Source organism: Silene latifolia, chromosome 9, assembly GCF_048544455.1.
Source record: "Silene latifolia isolate original U9 population chromosome 9, ASM4854445v1, whole genome shotgun sequence".
In the NCBI taxonomy this organism is placed as follows: domain Eukaryota; kingdom Viridiplantae; phylum Streptophyta; class Magnoliopsida; order Caryophyllales; family Caryophyllaceae; genus Silene; species Silene latifolia.
The window spans coordinates 76,252,833-76,270,147 of NC_133534.1; positions in this window are offsets into that span (position 1 = coordinate 76,252,833).

Genomic DNA, 17,315 nt, shown 5'->3' on the forward strand with positions numbered 1-17,315 from the left:
TGAATGACCATGACTGCTTATAGTAATTCCATTTTCATTGACATGAATAACCTACGTTTCTCGTTGATCTGATGTGTATATCTCAATACCTATCCAACATCCCATGATGTGATTGGATTCATCATAGTCCATTTTCATCCAGAATTGAAAACTCAAACATATCTTTGTGAAAGATAGTACTAGCTCGTCATTCTAAATGAGTAATGAGTTATAAATTCTACAAGATGATTGCTCCCACTAAATTCCATGTCTTCACCTGATAATTTCAAACTCCCACTCAATTCCACAGGTTTCGCAATTGACTACTCAATCGAAACATTTCAAGAAATGAAATACATATTGCTTTGCCCAGTTATTAAGATTAAAACCATATATGTTCCCAAAGATATCCTTTCAAAATAACTATTTTGAAAAGGTTTCAGTCTTAAACTAATGGAAGGAGATTTTAATCTCTAACTCATTCATTTTATAATGATGCGTAGCAATATCATTATTTAAATGTGAATTTCATTTAATACACGTCCTTCTCAAAATACCCTTTTCCAGAAGGAGGTTTAACCATTTCATTTTCATAATGAGGTTAAGTAATGACACTAGCATGGTTAACAATTAACTTAGCTCTTTTAGTTATCGGTATATCTTTCTTTGCAACTTTTAGTCATAAATCTCACTTATTTTCAAGGATGCAACTTGGTTTCATTTAGGCTCTTAAGTAAATATCAATATTGAAAGTCTTGGTCAAATGTTGTTCATAAACTAGCCAAATCTCTTGTTAAGACTTTTCCTTAGTCATTTTCTTTCAAAACTTTCTTTTGGTCTCCTCGTGTAGTTATCTTGAGAACATATTCTTTTGAATTACTTCACTTGGTCTCTTGTGTCATGTAGATCTCATCTATTCGAGACCATAGATCTCATATATTTGTGTATACTTTTAATTTAGGTATACAAATCATTCTTTCTTTCGTAGATCTCATTTACTCAAGTATACAAATTATCTTTGTATTCTTTGTGTCTTCATTTTTCTCCCACTCTATCTTTAGAATAAATACACTAGATATTCAAAGATAGCTTATGAGACACAAATAATGATTTTAAAGTACAAGGAGGACTATCTCATATATTGACTAATAGTTTTAGATTTGATGAGTGTACTTGGTAATTGACGTTCCTTTAGGAGAGTTCATCAACTCAACATCACTTTATAATTGATCATACACAAGCCTTAAGCTTGTGGACATATAATGAATCCCATCATTATAGTTGTCTATTGGATCACTTTAAGTGGATGATCATATGTTTCTATGTGCAAGTATAGAAAGACGAATTTTTAGAACAAGGAAATACGATAAAAGGGGTGACTTGGGTTTCAACCAAGCCACCATTATCCAAAATACAACCATTGTTTAGAAGGGATCAACAATTTCCATGTCGAACACGGAAATCAAAATAGTTCTAAAAATCCGAAACACAACTTAAAATAAGACAATAATAAAAGCCAAGCTTCATATGTAGCTACTCCTAGCTTCTTGGTGATTTCTCAAGCTTGCTTTTCCTTTCCCTTGTCTTTGCTTGGAGGAGGCCCTATTTACAATAAAAGGGGGATACATTATCACAACTTTGTATCAAAATACCATAGTTGAATTAGAAACATAAAAGAAAGGATAGTCAATTACCTACTGGAGTGATTTTTCCAGCTTTGATGTCACCAAGGTACTTGGAACAATTCCTCTTCCAATGTCCAACACCATTACAATAATGGCATTTATCAAGAGGACCCTTCTTGGTCTTGGAAGTGCTAGCTTCAAAAGTCTTAGCCTTGGTGGACATGGGAGCTTGCCTCTTACCCTTTTTCCCACTCTTCTTGAACTTCCCCTTGCTCTTGGTGCTTATGTTAAGCACATCCTTAGGTGGGTTAACATTTAACCCCATGTCTCTTTCGGCTTGCACAAGTAACTTGTGCAACTCTTCAAGAGACACGTCCTTGTCTTGCATGTTAAAATTCACCCGGAATTGAATATACGCTTTGACTTTGGATAAGGAGTGTAGAATCCTATCTACAATGAGCTCTTTGGGGATTTCAACTTTTTGAATCTTCAAGGTCTCGACTACCTCCAACAATTTGAGCACGTGAGGGCTAACCTTTAGGCCCTCCTTGAAATCGAGATCAAAGAATGTCGAGGTCGCCTCATATTGGACGATCCTCGGAGTTTGTGAAAACATTGTCACAAGTTTGGAATAGATTTCATTAGCGGTGCCCATTTAAAAGGCTCTCCTTTGGAGATCCGCCTCCATCGCAAAAATCAACACATTTTTCATTGCGGCGGACTCTTTGTGGTAAGCCTCATATGCTTCCCTAGTGGCGGCACTCGACCTAGCATTAGGTTCGGGTGGAGAGGCCTCGGTGAGGTAACGAAGCTTTTCGTCACCTTGGGCGGCTAATTTGAGTTGGGCATCCCAATCGGAGAAATTTGACCCATTCTTTTCAAGTTTACAACGATCCATGAAGGATCGGAGCCATGAAGCATTAGTGAGAGGTGCGGCGTTGGTGTTTGGTGCGGCCATTTGTTATGAGAAATAAAAATGGTCTACAAAACAAAATAGAAGGAATAAAACATTTGTCGTTTTTAATATCATACTTGTAAATATTAATTCAAACAAGTTTTATAACATTTATCTAGTGACCTCTACCCAACTTGATAAATGATTCCAAGACCCAAATTCATATTAACTTGGGCACGGTGTGGCCGATAAATCCCTTATCAATATAACTCGGTGGACTAACTCTTTAATCGATTCTACTTTTAGAACTCTTGGTCGATAAAATTACATTAACATTTATCTTTAGCCCGGAACACAGGCAACTACGGTCACGAATACTTCCGTTGAGCTCAATCCAAATTTCGAATAAATGTGTCCATGATCCAAACCCACATTAACTTAGGCACGGTGTAGCCGATAAATCCCTTATCAACATGAATTCGGTGGATAGACATTTATCACCCACTTCCCTACGTAACAAGGTTTGTACCCCGGTGTGGCCGGAGTGCACTCCCTCACGAAATAGGTTTTCATGGTTTCTACTTTTTGGTAAGACTAAGTCTCAATTGTTTATTTTAGCGAGAGATCATGTCAATTTATTATCTATCACGTTTTAAGTGAACTAAAGCGGTGAACTACGATAATTGTAATTGACACGGTCGATAAACACGATTAAAATGATAATGGATGTTTTAGTTATGGCGATTTAGCGATGCATGCAACATATAAATAAAATGCAAAGCATAAATAAAATCCTAGTATGGCCTTGCTAGAATAGTAAATCTAATAAACTTTTATAAATTCGAAACCAACTCCTTTGGTCCCTTGAACTTCGGTCTTGGCACGCATTTCAAGGCAACACTTTCTTTAATGGATCGCCTTCTCGAGTGGCACCGTCTTCAAGGTAATCCGGAATAAATAAATTACATAATAAATTACATAATTTCCTATTATACATTTGTAATTAAAATTTAAATCTATTAAATTACAAAACGGTAAAACGAGATCACAATAAATTAAAACTTAATCGATATTCTCATACATTTCGGGTAATACCAATTAAAAGTAATGCCATACTAAGGAAAATGACATAATTCAAAAAATTACATAAAATTAAAAATGACAATCATAAATAAAATGAAGCATTATAATATGTATGAACATGCCCAAATTTATGCTAAATCGCCTTTAAGGAGCCAATATCGTATATTAATCGTTTTTTACGAATTTGCGTGATTTAACCTTTTATAATCACAATAATTACATAAATTCATATTTATGTACAAGTTAATTACCCTAACCAACTTAGGACTCAAAATTAGTCTCCACTAACATATTGATAATAATTAACATATATTTCTTAATATTGTTCATTAATGGGCTTAAAATACAAAATTATGTCATAAACTTCAAATTAAATCATAAAATTTCAAATAAATTTTAAATTTGAAATTTAAACACATGAACATTCTGGAAAAAATACCATGACACTCATAATGTTCAAAAACTTAGGTTAAAAATTTCAAAAATTTATCGAGAAAAACAATGTTGCGGTTTATCGGATTTATCAATTATTACCATAAAAATATAAAAAAAAATATTTTTATGAACTTTTCACTTTTAGATCTGAAATATATGATAAAATGCAACATGTGATGTTTTTTCTTAGTCATGAAGTATGTTTTAACATATTTACTAATTAAAGTCACTATTTATGTGATTTTTCATCAAAAATTCATAAATCATGCATAAAGACTTCATTATGGGCAAATAATTTACACACATTCATAAATTTCCATGACCAGATTCGAAATATAACTCATATTAACCTATTTTCCCATTTAAATACGATTTTAACTTGAAAAATCCATATTTCGAGCATAACAACTTATTTTAATATGAAAATTTACAGGCCATCAGTAGATAATATATGTGAAAATATATCCAAAAACCACTGAAAAAATCGAAGTTTAGCTATATTTAGTCCAAAAATGACATTTTTATCATAAAAATCACATTTTAATGCCATTATTATATAAAATGAACAATAAAATCCATAAATAAACCAAAATATCCTAAATACATTTTAGGACCAGAAACTTTAACATGCAAATAAATTTCGTGATATTTCATAATAAACACAGATTTATAAGTTTTGTTTGTTAATCTTATAACTCGGAAAAACAATAACCGATTTGCATGCAAACAACCTAAGGCTCTTGACACCGCTTGTTAGAAATTATTAATCTCATTATTCAACATATTCATATATGTGACATTTGATATAGTCATAAAAGTAAATCTAGATCTTATGCATGCAAACATAAATAATAAGAATAGAGTAGAAATCGTTTTTCTCACTATAGTAGTTTCGGATTTAGGGCACAAGTGAGTTCTCCTTCTCACTTGTTCTTGAGCTTTCCTTACAAATGGAAGAACAAGGATTCAAAGATAGAATCCCTCCCAAAGATGAATACCCAAGATAACCTCTTAAAAGATTAATATTACTTGATCTAGAATAATAATAATCTTTACTAAAATTGACACAAACTATTATTTTTGTCTCTTGTAATTTCGCCCAAGAGAGGATGAATATTGAGAGATTTTATTTCTCTAGCTTTTAATAAGATGTAGAGAGTTTTGTATTTCTTACACTAGAAATAATATATTGTGTAGAAGTGAATAATGATAGGAAAAACTCTATGTTTTTCTCTTTGGAAAAACCGGTGGGGAGGGGTGTGGTGAGCCAATGCACGGTGCTTAATTTTCTTCCCAAGAAAGTAGGCTTGCATGGCTATAAGCTAGGTGTGTAATCATTTTTTTCCACTTAAATAATTAACACAAATTAAACATTACACTACCTCCATTTTTCGGCACTTATATAGAATGGGAAGTCCATTTTATATTTTGTCATTTGTCAATTGTCACATGTCACAAGTCATGTAAAATTGTCATGTATTTTTTTAACATATTAAAAATCAACGTATTAATAAAAATACGTCATGTACAAAATCGACTTAGTAATTCATAATTACTTGTACCAAAACGGTTTACCAATTATAAATCACAACATCTTGTATTTATAATAAATTATTCATTCAGTTTCAATTGTTTCGTAAACAATAATTTTATCTAAGTAATAAAACAATTTGATTACTTAGACCGTATCTTATTTAATCGAATTACAATAAGTTACGTCAATAATAAACACAAAATCGTCCGTCAATTTTAAGCAATTTAATTAACCTGTATCGACATACGATCAATTAAATAATCAATTAAGAGTGTTACCCTTTAGGTATGACCTAAGGGGATCAACTGATCACCACCGTCGCACGAACGTAATGTCAAACTCTAGTCAGCCAATCATTACCGATATGTGTGGGCCAGTTGACTGTAAAATATTACATCCCCATGTATTCTTAAAATGAGATTTAAACATGTGATCATCATGATCAACAGTTGTGATCGCATTATTGTCGGAGGACACATATTCCAACAATCTCCCACTTATCCTCGACAAGTGTGCGTCATCAATTCTCTTGTCCTATTACTATCTCCCACTCAATGCAAGGTGTCTTTCAGGTCGTACTTGCAAGTGATCATATCTAGAGTGGTTTCCTCGATCTGGAGAATAACTGATTGACCGGAATTATCCACCATGGATACCTTCCGAGCGTGGCCACGCATTTCCAGTTCATTACTCCTCGAGTGGCCCTGAGATATTGTTATAACCCTGACAAGGGGTGGACAATTCCTATTGCACTTATTCCCTTCGACTAGCCACAGCCATCATAACCGAAAATATGCCCATTTGACCCCATTTACGAAGGTCGTAGTAACATAAATCAAAGTTAATCAAATCGTGCCACCTTAGGCGAACAATCTTTAGTCAAAAGAATCGACTCATTAGAATACTATAGTAGCTCTCGCCATGACCAGGCTATATAAATTTCCAGAACTCTATAAGCGGTCATAAGGCCCGACAAGGTGTTCCTAACAGTCTGCCTATGTGATCGACTAGTCATCTCAAATGACTCCATGGCACTTGAACTTTTCATCAATCGCATCACACTCTAGTCACTTCGAGACGTCACCTTATGTAAGTGACTATGGGCGAATACAATGCTAATCCGTGTTCACTTTAACGGGGTTCAATTGTCTCTACAACCCGTTTGGATGTAACAAAGTAAAAGGTGAGTTAATAATAACTCAAACGACGAATGTCGACATCACATTCGGGTAGTCAATACCATATTACAACCTTGTGATGTATATCGTAAGTGTGTAAACACTAGTCGATTGCAATAGAAGTTTAACATACCATGTGTCCATGTGTTCATACTTCTTGTATTACGCTTCCTTTATATTCATGTTATCTCTCATAGCATGAACCTTACCAAGTACACATCTAGGTTCCCAACCTAGGTTTGGGTTCTTTATCTTGAAAGAACTTTCTTGTTGTTTATCACATAACCAACGAATTATGGTGGATGATATAACTTGCACTGGTCAAGTGTTCTACAAACTCGCAATGCACTAGGTATACGTTTTATAGGGTCTTGCAACAATTGTCAAGATGATTAGCCTAGCACTTCTAATAAGTCCTAGCATATTAGAAAATACTAGTTTTGAGTAACTTCTTACTATAACAAGTATCTTTTTCAAACTTCTTATTTCTCCTTTTAGCTTGAATAGCTTGGGATTTTCATAAATCTTTACGTGTGTTCGAACTTCAATATGTGCAACTTCTTGTCACATAACAGAGTGTTCTGTCAAACACTAGAATAGCTCATTAGTTCTCCTCGAGAATTCATGATGATTCGTCTATGGCTTGCCTATGACCCATCATGCTCTTAAGCATATGATTCATTATTGGACATGTGCATGATTATTCTAATGGCGGAAACATTAGTAATTTTTAATCATGTGATCAACCAATTTTTAGGTTCAATGAATGACCATGACTGCTTATAGTAATTCCATTTTCATTGACATGAATAACCTACGTTTCTCGTTGATCTGATGTGTATATCTCAATACCTATCCAACATCCCATGATGTGATTGGATTCATCATAGTCCATTTTCATCCAGAATTGAAAACTCAAACATATCTTTGTGAAAGATAGTACTAGCTCGTCATTCTAAATGAGTAATGAGTTATAAATTCTACAAGATGATTGCTCCCACTAAATTCCATGTCTTCACCTGATAATTTCAAACTCCCACTCAATTCCACAGGTTTCGCAATTGACTACTCAATCGAAACATTTCAAGAAATGAAATACATATTGCTTTGCCCAGTTATTAAGATTAAAACCATATATGTTCGCAGCATATCCTTTCAAAATAACTATTTTGAAAAGGTTTCAGTCTTAAACTAATGGAAGGAGATTTTAATCTCTAACTCATTCATTTTATAATGATGCGTAGCAATATCATTATTTAAATGTGAATTTCATTTAATACACGTCCTTCTCAAAATACCCTTTTCCAGAAGGAGGTTTAACCATTTCATTTTCATAATGAGGTTAAGTAATGACACTAGCATGGTTAACAATTAACTTAGCTCTTTTAGTTATCGGTATATCTTTCTTTGCAACTTTTAGTCATAAATCTCACTTATTTTCAAGGATGCAACTTGGTTTCATTTAGGCTCTTAAGTAAATATCAATATTGAAAGTCTTGGTCAAATGTTGTTCATAAACTAGCCAAATCTCTTGTTAAGACTTTTCCTTAGTCATTTTCTTTCAAAACTTTCTTTTGGTCTCCTCGTGTAGTTATCTTGAGAACATATTCTTTTGAATTACTTCACTTGGTCTCTTGTGTCATGTAGATCTCATCTATTCGAGACCATAGATCTCATATATTTGTGTATACTTTTAATTTAGGTATACAAATCATTCTTTCTTTCGTAGATCTCATTTACTCAAGTATACAAATTATCTTTGTATTCTTTGTGTCTTCATTTTTCTCCCACTCTATCTTTAGAATAAATACACTAGATATTCAAAGATAGCTTATGAGACACAAATAATGATTTTAAAGTACAAGGAGGACTATCTCATATATTGACTAATAGTTTTAGATTTGATGAGTGTACTTGGTAATTGACGTTCCTTTAGGAGAGTTCATCAACTCAACATCACTTTATAATTGATCATACACAAGCCTTAAGCTTGTGGACATATAATGAATCCCATCATTATAGTTGTCTATTGGATCACTTTAAGTGGATGATCATATGTTTCTATGTGCAAGTATAGAAAGACGAATTTTTAGAACAAGGAAATACGATAAAAGGGGTGACTTGGGTTTCAACCAAGCCACCATTATCCAAAATACAACCATTGTTTAGAAGGGATCAACAATTTCCATGTCGAACACGGAAATCAAAATAGTTCTAAAAATCCGAAACACAACTTAAAATAAGACAATAATAAAAGCCAAGCTTCATATGTAGCTACTCCTAGCTTCTTGGTGATTTCTCAAGCTTGCTTTTCCTTTCCCTTGTCTTTGCTTGGAGGAGGCCCTATTTACAATAAAAGGGGGATACATTATCACAACTTTGTATCAAAATACCATAGTTGAATTAGAAACATAAAAGAAAGGATAGTCAATTACCTCTTTGGAGTGATTTTTCCAGCTTTGATGTCACCAAGGTACTTGGAACAATTCCTCTTCCAATGTCCAACACCATTACAATAATGGCATTTATCAAGAGGACCCTTCTTGGTCTTGGAAGTGCTAGCTTCAAAAGTCTTAGCCTTGGTGGACATGGGAGCTTGCCTCTTACCCTTTTTCCCACTCTTCTTGAACTTCCCCTTGCTCTTGGTGCTTATGTTAAGCACATCCTTAGGTGGGTTAACATTTAACCCCATGTCTCTTTCGGCTTGCACAAGTAACTTGTGCAACTCTTCAAGAGACACGTCCTTGTCTTGCATGTTAAAATTCACCCGGAATTGAATATACGCTTTGACTTTGGATAAGGAGTGTAGAATCCTATCTACAATGAGCTCTTTGGGGATTTCAACTTTTTGAATCTTCAAGGTCTCGACTACCTCCAACAATTTGAGCACGTGAGGGCTAACCTTTAGGCCCTCCTTGAAATCGAGATCAAAGAATGTCGAGGTCGCCTCATATTGGACGATCCTCGGAGTTTGTGAAAACATTGTCACAAGTTTGGAATAGATTTCATTAGCGGTGCCCATTTAAAAGGCTCTCCTTTGGAGATCCGCCTCCATCGCAAAAATCAACACATTTTTCATTGCGGCGGACTCTTTGTGGTAAGCCTCATATGCTTCCCTAGTGGCGGCACTCGACCTAGCATTAGGTTCGGGTGGAGAGGCCTCGGTGAGGTAACGAAGCTTTTCGTCACCTTGGGCGGCTAATTTGAGTTGGGCATCCCAATCGGAGAAATTTGACCCATTCTTTTCAAGTTTACAACGATCCATGAAGGATCGGAGCCATGAAGCATTAGTGAGAGGTGCGGCGTTGGTGTTTGGTGCGGCCATTTGTTATGAGAAATAAAAATGGTCTACAAAACAAAATAGAAGGAATAAAACATTTGTCGTTTTTAATATCATACTTGTAAATATTAATTCAAACAAGTTTTATAACATTTATCTAGTGACCTCTACCCAACTTGATAAATGATTCCAAGACCCAAATTCATATTAACTTGGGCACGGTGTGGCCGATAAATCCCTTATCAATATAACTCGGTGGACTAACTCTTTAATCGATTCTACTTTTAGAACTCTTGGTCGATAAAATTACATTAACATTTATCTTTAGCCCGGAACACGTGCAACTACGGTCACGAATACTTCCGTTGAGCTCAATCCAAATTTCGAATAAATGTGTCCATGATCCAAACCCACATTAACTTAGGCACGGTGTAGCCGATAAATCCCTTATCAACATGAATTCGGTGGATAGACATTTATCACCCACTTCCCTACGTAACAAGGTTTGTACCCCGGTGTGGCCGGAGTGCACTCCCTCACGAAATAGGTTTTCATGGTTTCTACTTTTTGGTAAGACTAAGTCTCAATTGTTTATTTTAGCGAGAGATCATGTCAATTTATTATCTATCACGTTTTAAGTGAACTAAAGCGGTGAACTACGATAATTGTAATTGACACGGTCGATAAACACGATTAAAATGATAATGGATGTTTTAGTTATGGCGATTTAGCGATGCATGCAACATATAAATAAAATGCAAAGCATAAATAAAATCCTAGTATGGCCTTGCTAGAATAGTAAATCTAATAAACTTTTATAAATTCGGAAACCAACTCCTTTGGTCCCTTGAACTTCGGTCTTGGCACGCATTTCAAGGCAACACTTTCTTTAATGGATCGCCTTCTCGAGTGGCACCGTCTTCAAGGTAATCCGGAATAAATAAATTACATAATAAATTACATAATTTCCTATTATACATTTGTAATTAAAATTTAAATCTATTAAATTACAAAACGGTAAAACGAGATCACAATAAATTAAAACTTAATCGATATTCTCATACATTTCGGGTAATACCAATTAAAAGTAATGCCATACTAAGGAAAATGACATAATTCAAAAAATTACATAAAATTAAAAATGACAATCATAAATAAAATGAAGCATTATAATATGTATGAACATGCCCAAATTTATGCTAAATCGCCTTTAAGGAGCCAATATCGTATATTAATCGTTTTTTACGAATTTGCGTGATTTAACCTTTTATAATCACAATAATTACATAAATTCATATTTATGTACAAGTTAATTACCCTAACCAACTTAGGACTCAAAATTAGTCTCCACTAACATATTGATAATAATTAACATATATTTCTTAATATTGTTCATTAATGGGCTTAAAATACAAAATTATGTCATAAACTTCAAATTAAATCATAAAATTTCAAATAAATTTTAAATTTGAAATTTAAACACATGAACATTCTGGAAAAAATACCATGACACTCATAATGTTCAAAAACTTAGGTTAAAAATTTCAAAAATTTATCGAGAAAAACAATGTTGCGGTTTATCGGATTTATCAATTATTACCATAAAAATATAAAAAAAAATATTTTTATGAACTTTTCACTTTTAGATCTGAAATATATGATAAAATGCAACATGTGATGTTTTTTCTTAGTCATGAAGTATGTTTTAACATATTTACTAATTAAAGTCACTATTTATGTGATTTTTCATCAAAAATTCATAAATCATGCATAAAGACTTCATTATGGGCAAATAATTTACACACATTCATAAATTTCCATGACCAGATTCGAAATATAACTCATATTAACCTATTTTCCCATTTAAATACGATTTTAACTTGAAAAATCCATATTTCGAGCATAACAACTTATTTTAATATGAAAATTTACAGGCCATCAGTAGATAATATATGTGAAAATATATCCAAAAACCACTGAAAAAATCGAAGTTTAGCTATATTTAGTCCAAAAATGACATTTTTATCATAAAAATCACATTTTAATGCCATTATTATATAAAATGAACAATAAAATCCATAAATAAACCAAAATATCCTAAATACATTTTAGGACCAGAAACTTTAACATGCAAATAAATTTCGTGATATTTCATAATAAACACACATATATAAGTTTTGTTTGTTAATCTTATAACTCGGAAAAACAATAACCGATTTGCATGCAAACAACCTAAGGCTCTTGACACCGCTTGTTAGAAATTATTAATCTCATTATTCAACATATTCATATATGTGACATTTGATTTAGTCATAAAATTAAATCTAGATCTTATGCATGCAAACATAAATAATAAGAATAGAGTAGAAATCGTTTTTCTCACTATAGTAGTTTCATATTTAGGGCACAAGTGAGTTCTCCTTCTCACTTGTTCTTGAGCTTTCCTTACAAATGGAAGAACAAGGATTCAAAGATAGAATCTCTCCCAAAGATGAATACCCAAGATAACCTCTTAAAAGATTAATATTACTTGATCTAGAATAATAATAATCTTTACTAAAATTGACCCAAAACTATTATTTTTGTCTCTTGTAATTTCGGCCAAGAGAGGATGAATATTGAGAGATTTTATTTCTCTAGCTTTTCATAAGATGTAGAGAGTTTTGTATTTCTTACACTAGAAATAATATATTGTGTAGAAGTGAATAATGATAGGAAAAACTCTATGTTTTTCTCTTTGGAAAAACTGGTGGGGAGGGGTGTGGTGAGCCAATGCATGGTGCTTAATTTTCTTCCCAAGAAAGTAGGCTTGAATGGCTATAAGGTAGGTGTGTAATCATTTTTTTTTTCCACTTAAATAATTAACACAAATTAAACATTACACTCCATCCATTTTTTCGGCACTTATATAAAATGGGAAGTCCATTTTATATTTTGTCATTTGTCAATTGTCACATGTCAAAAGTCATGTAAAATTGTCATGCATTTTTTTAACATATTAAAAATCAACTTATTAATAAAAATACGTCATGTACAAAATCGACTTAGTAATTCATAATTACTTGTACCAAAACGGTTTACCAATTATAAATCACAACATCTTGTATTTATAATAAATTATTCATTCAGTTTCAATTGTTTCGTAAACAATAATTTTATCTAAGTAATAAAACAATTTGATTACTTATACCGTATCTTATTTAATCGAATTACAATAAGATACGTCAATAATACTCACAAAATCGTCCGTCAATTTTAAGCAATTTAATTAACCCGTATCGACATACGATCAATTAAATAATCAATTAAGAGTGTTACACTTTAGGTATGACCTAAGGGGATCAACTAATCACCACCGTCGCACGACAGTAATGTCAAACTCTAGTCAGCCAATCATTACTGATATGTGTGGACCAGTTGACTGTAAAATATTACATCCCACATGTATTCTTTAAATGAGATTTAAACATGTGATCATCATGATCAACAGTTGTGATCGCATTATTGTCGGAGGACACATATTACAACACCTTTGATCGTCCCGAGTAAAGAGGTGACTACAACTAGGACCTTTATTTAAACTAACCTACTAATATAGCCGATGTGAGACAATTAGCGGGTCTCACTTCGCCCCTTCAACACACAATAAGACAACCATGAGGTAGGATGCCTTCTTGCAAGGCAAGGTGGGTGTTGCCAAAATGGCGATACATCCAAGCATTAAAGCACAAAAAACAAGTAATGGATGCATCTACAAAAATGAATAGCCACTTTCCTCATCTAAGTGGCGGAAATTATCTATAAAGGAAGCAATATAAGGGTACACACTCCATTATAGATATGGTTTCTTCAACTACTAAGCCTAGAAGGATACCAATAAATCACCTCCAAGTTATGTCAAGCTAGGGTACCTTTTGTGGACAGCGAGCCGCCCACGGGGGCGCTTGGGACGAAGGGGGCTCGAAAACAAGCGTTTGCATTTTGTAAGGAGTCGCCACCAATTTTTATGGGAAATTGGAACCGTTCGAGTACCTCGTGTCATGTCAAGACACAAAGTAGTGACATGAACACTAAGCAATCGTTACCCTTAGCATTCTATGTCTAGAATGACTCTCGTGGATGCCAATGAACACGGGTGCTCACGGAGATCTGGAGTAAGGGGTGAGGGTACGTATTAGGAAGCTCTTTTGATCGAACACCTAATCCCGCCCGCCTCGATAGCGGCCTCTACTAATGATTAGGGAGTTTATTCGTACTTGATATATCGTCGGCTATATGCATGCAATGCAACATCCATTAGATTAATCCTAGCATGTGAAGATTTAATACTAAGTCGGTTGACATGTAATTTAGCATACAATTGATGTCGAAGTCGGGATTTAATATTGATTTACATGTGAGAACATACAAACAATACAAGGATGAAAATTACAATAATGAAAACTACAATAATTACATTGGAATAGGTGATTTATATCGGAAATACCGCTAAAACGGATAATTTGAGAAAAAGGAATAAAAGAAATAAATTAATAAATTAACAAACAGGAATTAGTGATATTACGGATATTAATGGATTAATTACGTAAACTAATTAAACTAGGTCAAGGCGAAAAGGAGTTCGGGGACAGAATTCACCCTGAACAAAGCGCGAGAATCGCTGCTGCGCCCTTTGGAAGAGGCGCGGCGATTCTGCGCGTCTGTTCCAAGGGTGAGTTCTGGCTGTGAAGCCGGAACTGCAAATCGTTAATGTTAATTGTTAAATTTAAGGATCGATTAGATTATAGACTCGGATGAAAGTGATTTAACAGATTATTTACATATGATTGAGGTCATAAAAGCAATAAAACATGAATGAGACGGAAACAAGACGGATTAATTATGTGAAGGGACGATGTTAATGAACGATTAATTAGTGACATCGGTGAATGAAACTAAACATGACGAAATATCAATGAATATGGATGCAAATATATCAACGACGAATCTCAGAAACTCAATATGAACAAATTGAATCTCTAAAACCCAGATTTGAATATTAATGACGAAAACCCGTAAATATTGATTATCTAAGATTTAAGTCGGAACAATGATGAATTAAACATGTTAATGATGAATGAACAATTATATACATGTGAATTGATATGTTATTATGATGAACGAATTAATGAACAAAAGGAAACAAATAAAACAAACACAAACACGAATTACGAGAGGACGGAGGAAGAAGAAAAGAAGCGAGAATGCGGCGGCCTCACGAAGAGGCGCGGCAGTGCTGCGCTCCTTCGAAGAGGCGCAGCGATTCTGCGTCTTTTCTCGACGTCTCTCACGGAAATCCGCAAAAAGGTTTTAAAGACGGTTTTAGAAATCGGTTTTAATGGTGTTTCCGATACAAATCTTACAATCGTTATGCAATAATTAAAATACAATAAATAAAAGGAGAGATTACACCCTCAGACTTACATGTTGACGGAACGAGATGAACTAAGAAGATCGATTAGTGAATGCTCGACGCGAATGCAAGGAAAGAGTGCCCTCGTAAGAGGAAAACGATTAAGCAAATTGATTAATTAAGTTGATTATGTGTAGTGGTCAAATTGGTCGGTCATGCAACGGAGAGGCTGGTACCCGGAAGGATCCGAGCTTACGTGGTCGGAAGTCCAAGCACGTAGGCGCCAATAAGTAAGAACAAAGTCTAGAATGCAAAGGGAGAAGAGAAGGGCGGACACTCGCGTGAGAAATATGAGGAACGAAAGCTCCTATTTATACTAATCACGTGAAGGTTTAGGGTTTCGGAGACTCTTTGGAAGTGAATCTCGGAAAGATATAAAAAAGATACGTAAATCATGCAAAGAAGGACCTGGGAAGAGGCGCGCGACTCTGCGTCTCTTGGAAGAGGCGCAAAGACACTGCTGCGTCGTTTCCCAGGAGGTTTCCTCCTGTTTAAGAAAGATTTCCGTGTTTAAATTATGGTAGGACGGATTTAATTCGATTATCTTTTGAATATTACGGGATATTGTTTGCCAAAAGATAAAATTTGAGAAATATGGAATAGAAATATCCGGAACATTCCAACATTCGACTCGGATTTAACAAATTATCGGAAAATGGAGACGGTTTTTGACCGGACTCAAATGTACTCTAATTACCGCCAAAACGACCGTATCGGGACGTAGATGACAACTAAGAGGTTGACATTAATATTTGAGCAATCACTTGACGATAATCTTACGAACTGTCACAAATCGTTCCGCGAATCAAACATGCGGCCCAATCATCACCGGGTGGTTTGCGAGAGGTGCGAAACGAGGTGTCTCTGAGCCCCCACTTTGACCGAGGCTTGGACAAGGCGAAAGTCAAAGTATAGCCATCAGGTCAATCGAAGATTACAACCTGACGACTATGGCGACGCGAGGCGGCTCAAGGGGTCCGAGCCAAGGACCTGTCGTCGGGAACATTTTAGAGTCTGTTGACTATTAGGGAGGGTCGTTTAAAGTCCATTAGACTACGTAAGGAGGCTCGCCAGCCATAAGAAGAGACCATACCTGAGACTTCTTCTCGAGATGCTTCCGGAGGTGCATAGGAGCTAAGGTTAAGCATAGGAGCTAAGGTTAAGACCTAAAAGTTATATAAGATCGGTGTTAGGGTGTGGGACCCTAAAGGAAAGCATTGACGGGAAGGAGGCCAAATAATACGGTCAACTTAAAGGTTTGGGCATAGGAACTTCTGGAGAACGACACCCTGTCGAACCCCGCGGGGAAACAAGAAATATTGAAAACAGCAGGACTTCGGTAGAAACTGCTGGGGGGAATCCGCTTGCGTCGGTCTCAAACGAACTCTGGCAAAACTTGGGGTTGAATCTGCTTGCGTCGGTCTCAAGCGAACTCTTGTTGGGGAGTATATTGACGACTAGGAACATCTTGATCGTCGTGGGAGAAGTCTTGAGTGAGCAGTACTGCAAAATACTACTGCACTGGGCAAAATAAATTGAGCAATACTGCAAAATACTGCTGCGCGGGATAAAATGAATTTGGACAATACTGCAAAATACTGTCGCGCTGGATAAAATGCGGACCGAAACGAAAGAAAATCGTCGAAACGGACCAATAGCGTTGAAGAAGAGGCGCACCAAAGATGGGCCCACAAATAACGAACTCATAACGAATTTTTGAAAATCCATATGGAGGGAAGCAAAGGAAGAGGCGCAGCAAGAGCTGCGTCTCTTGGAAGAGGCGCAGCGCCTGCTGCGTCTTTTCCCCAATTTGGCAATTCTGCGTAAAAACGCGAAATCAGAAGGGTTTTAATT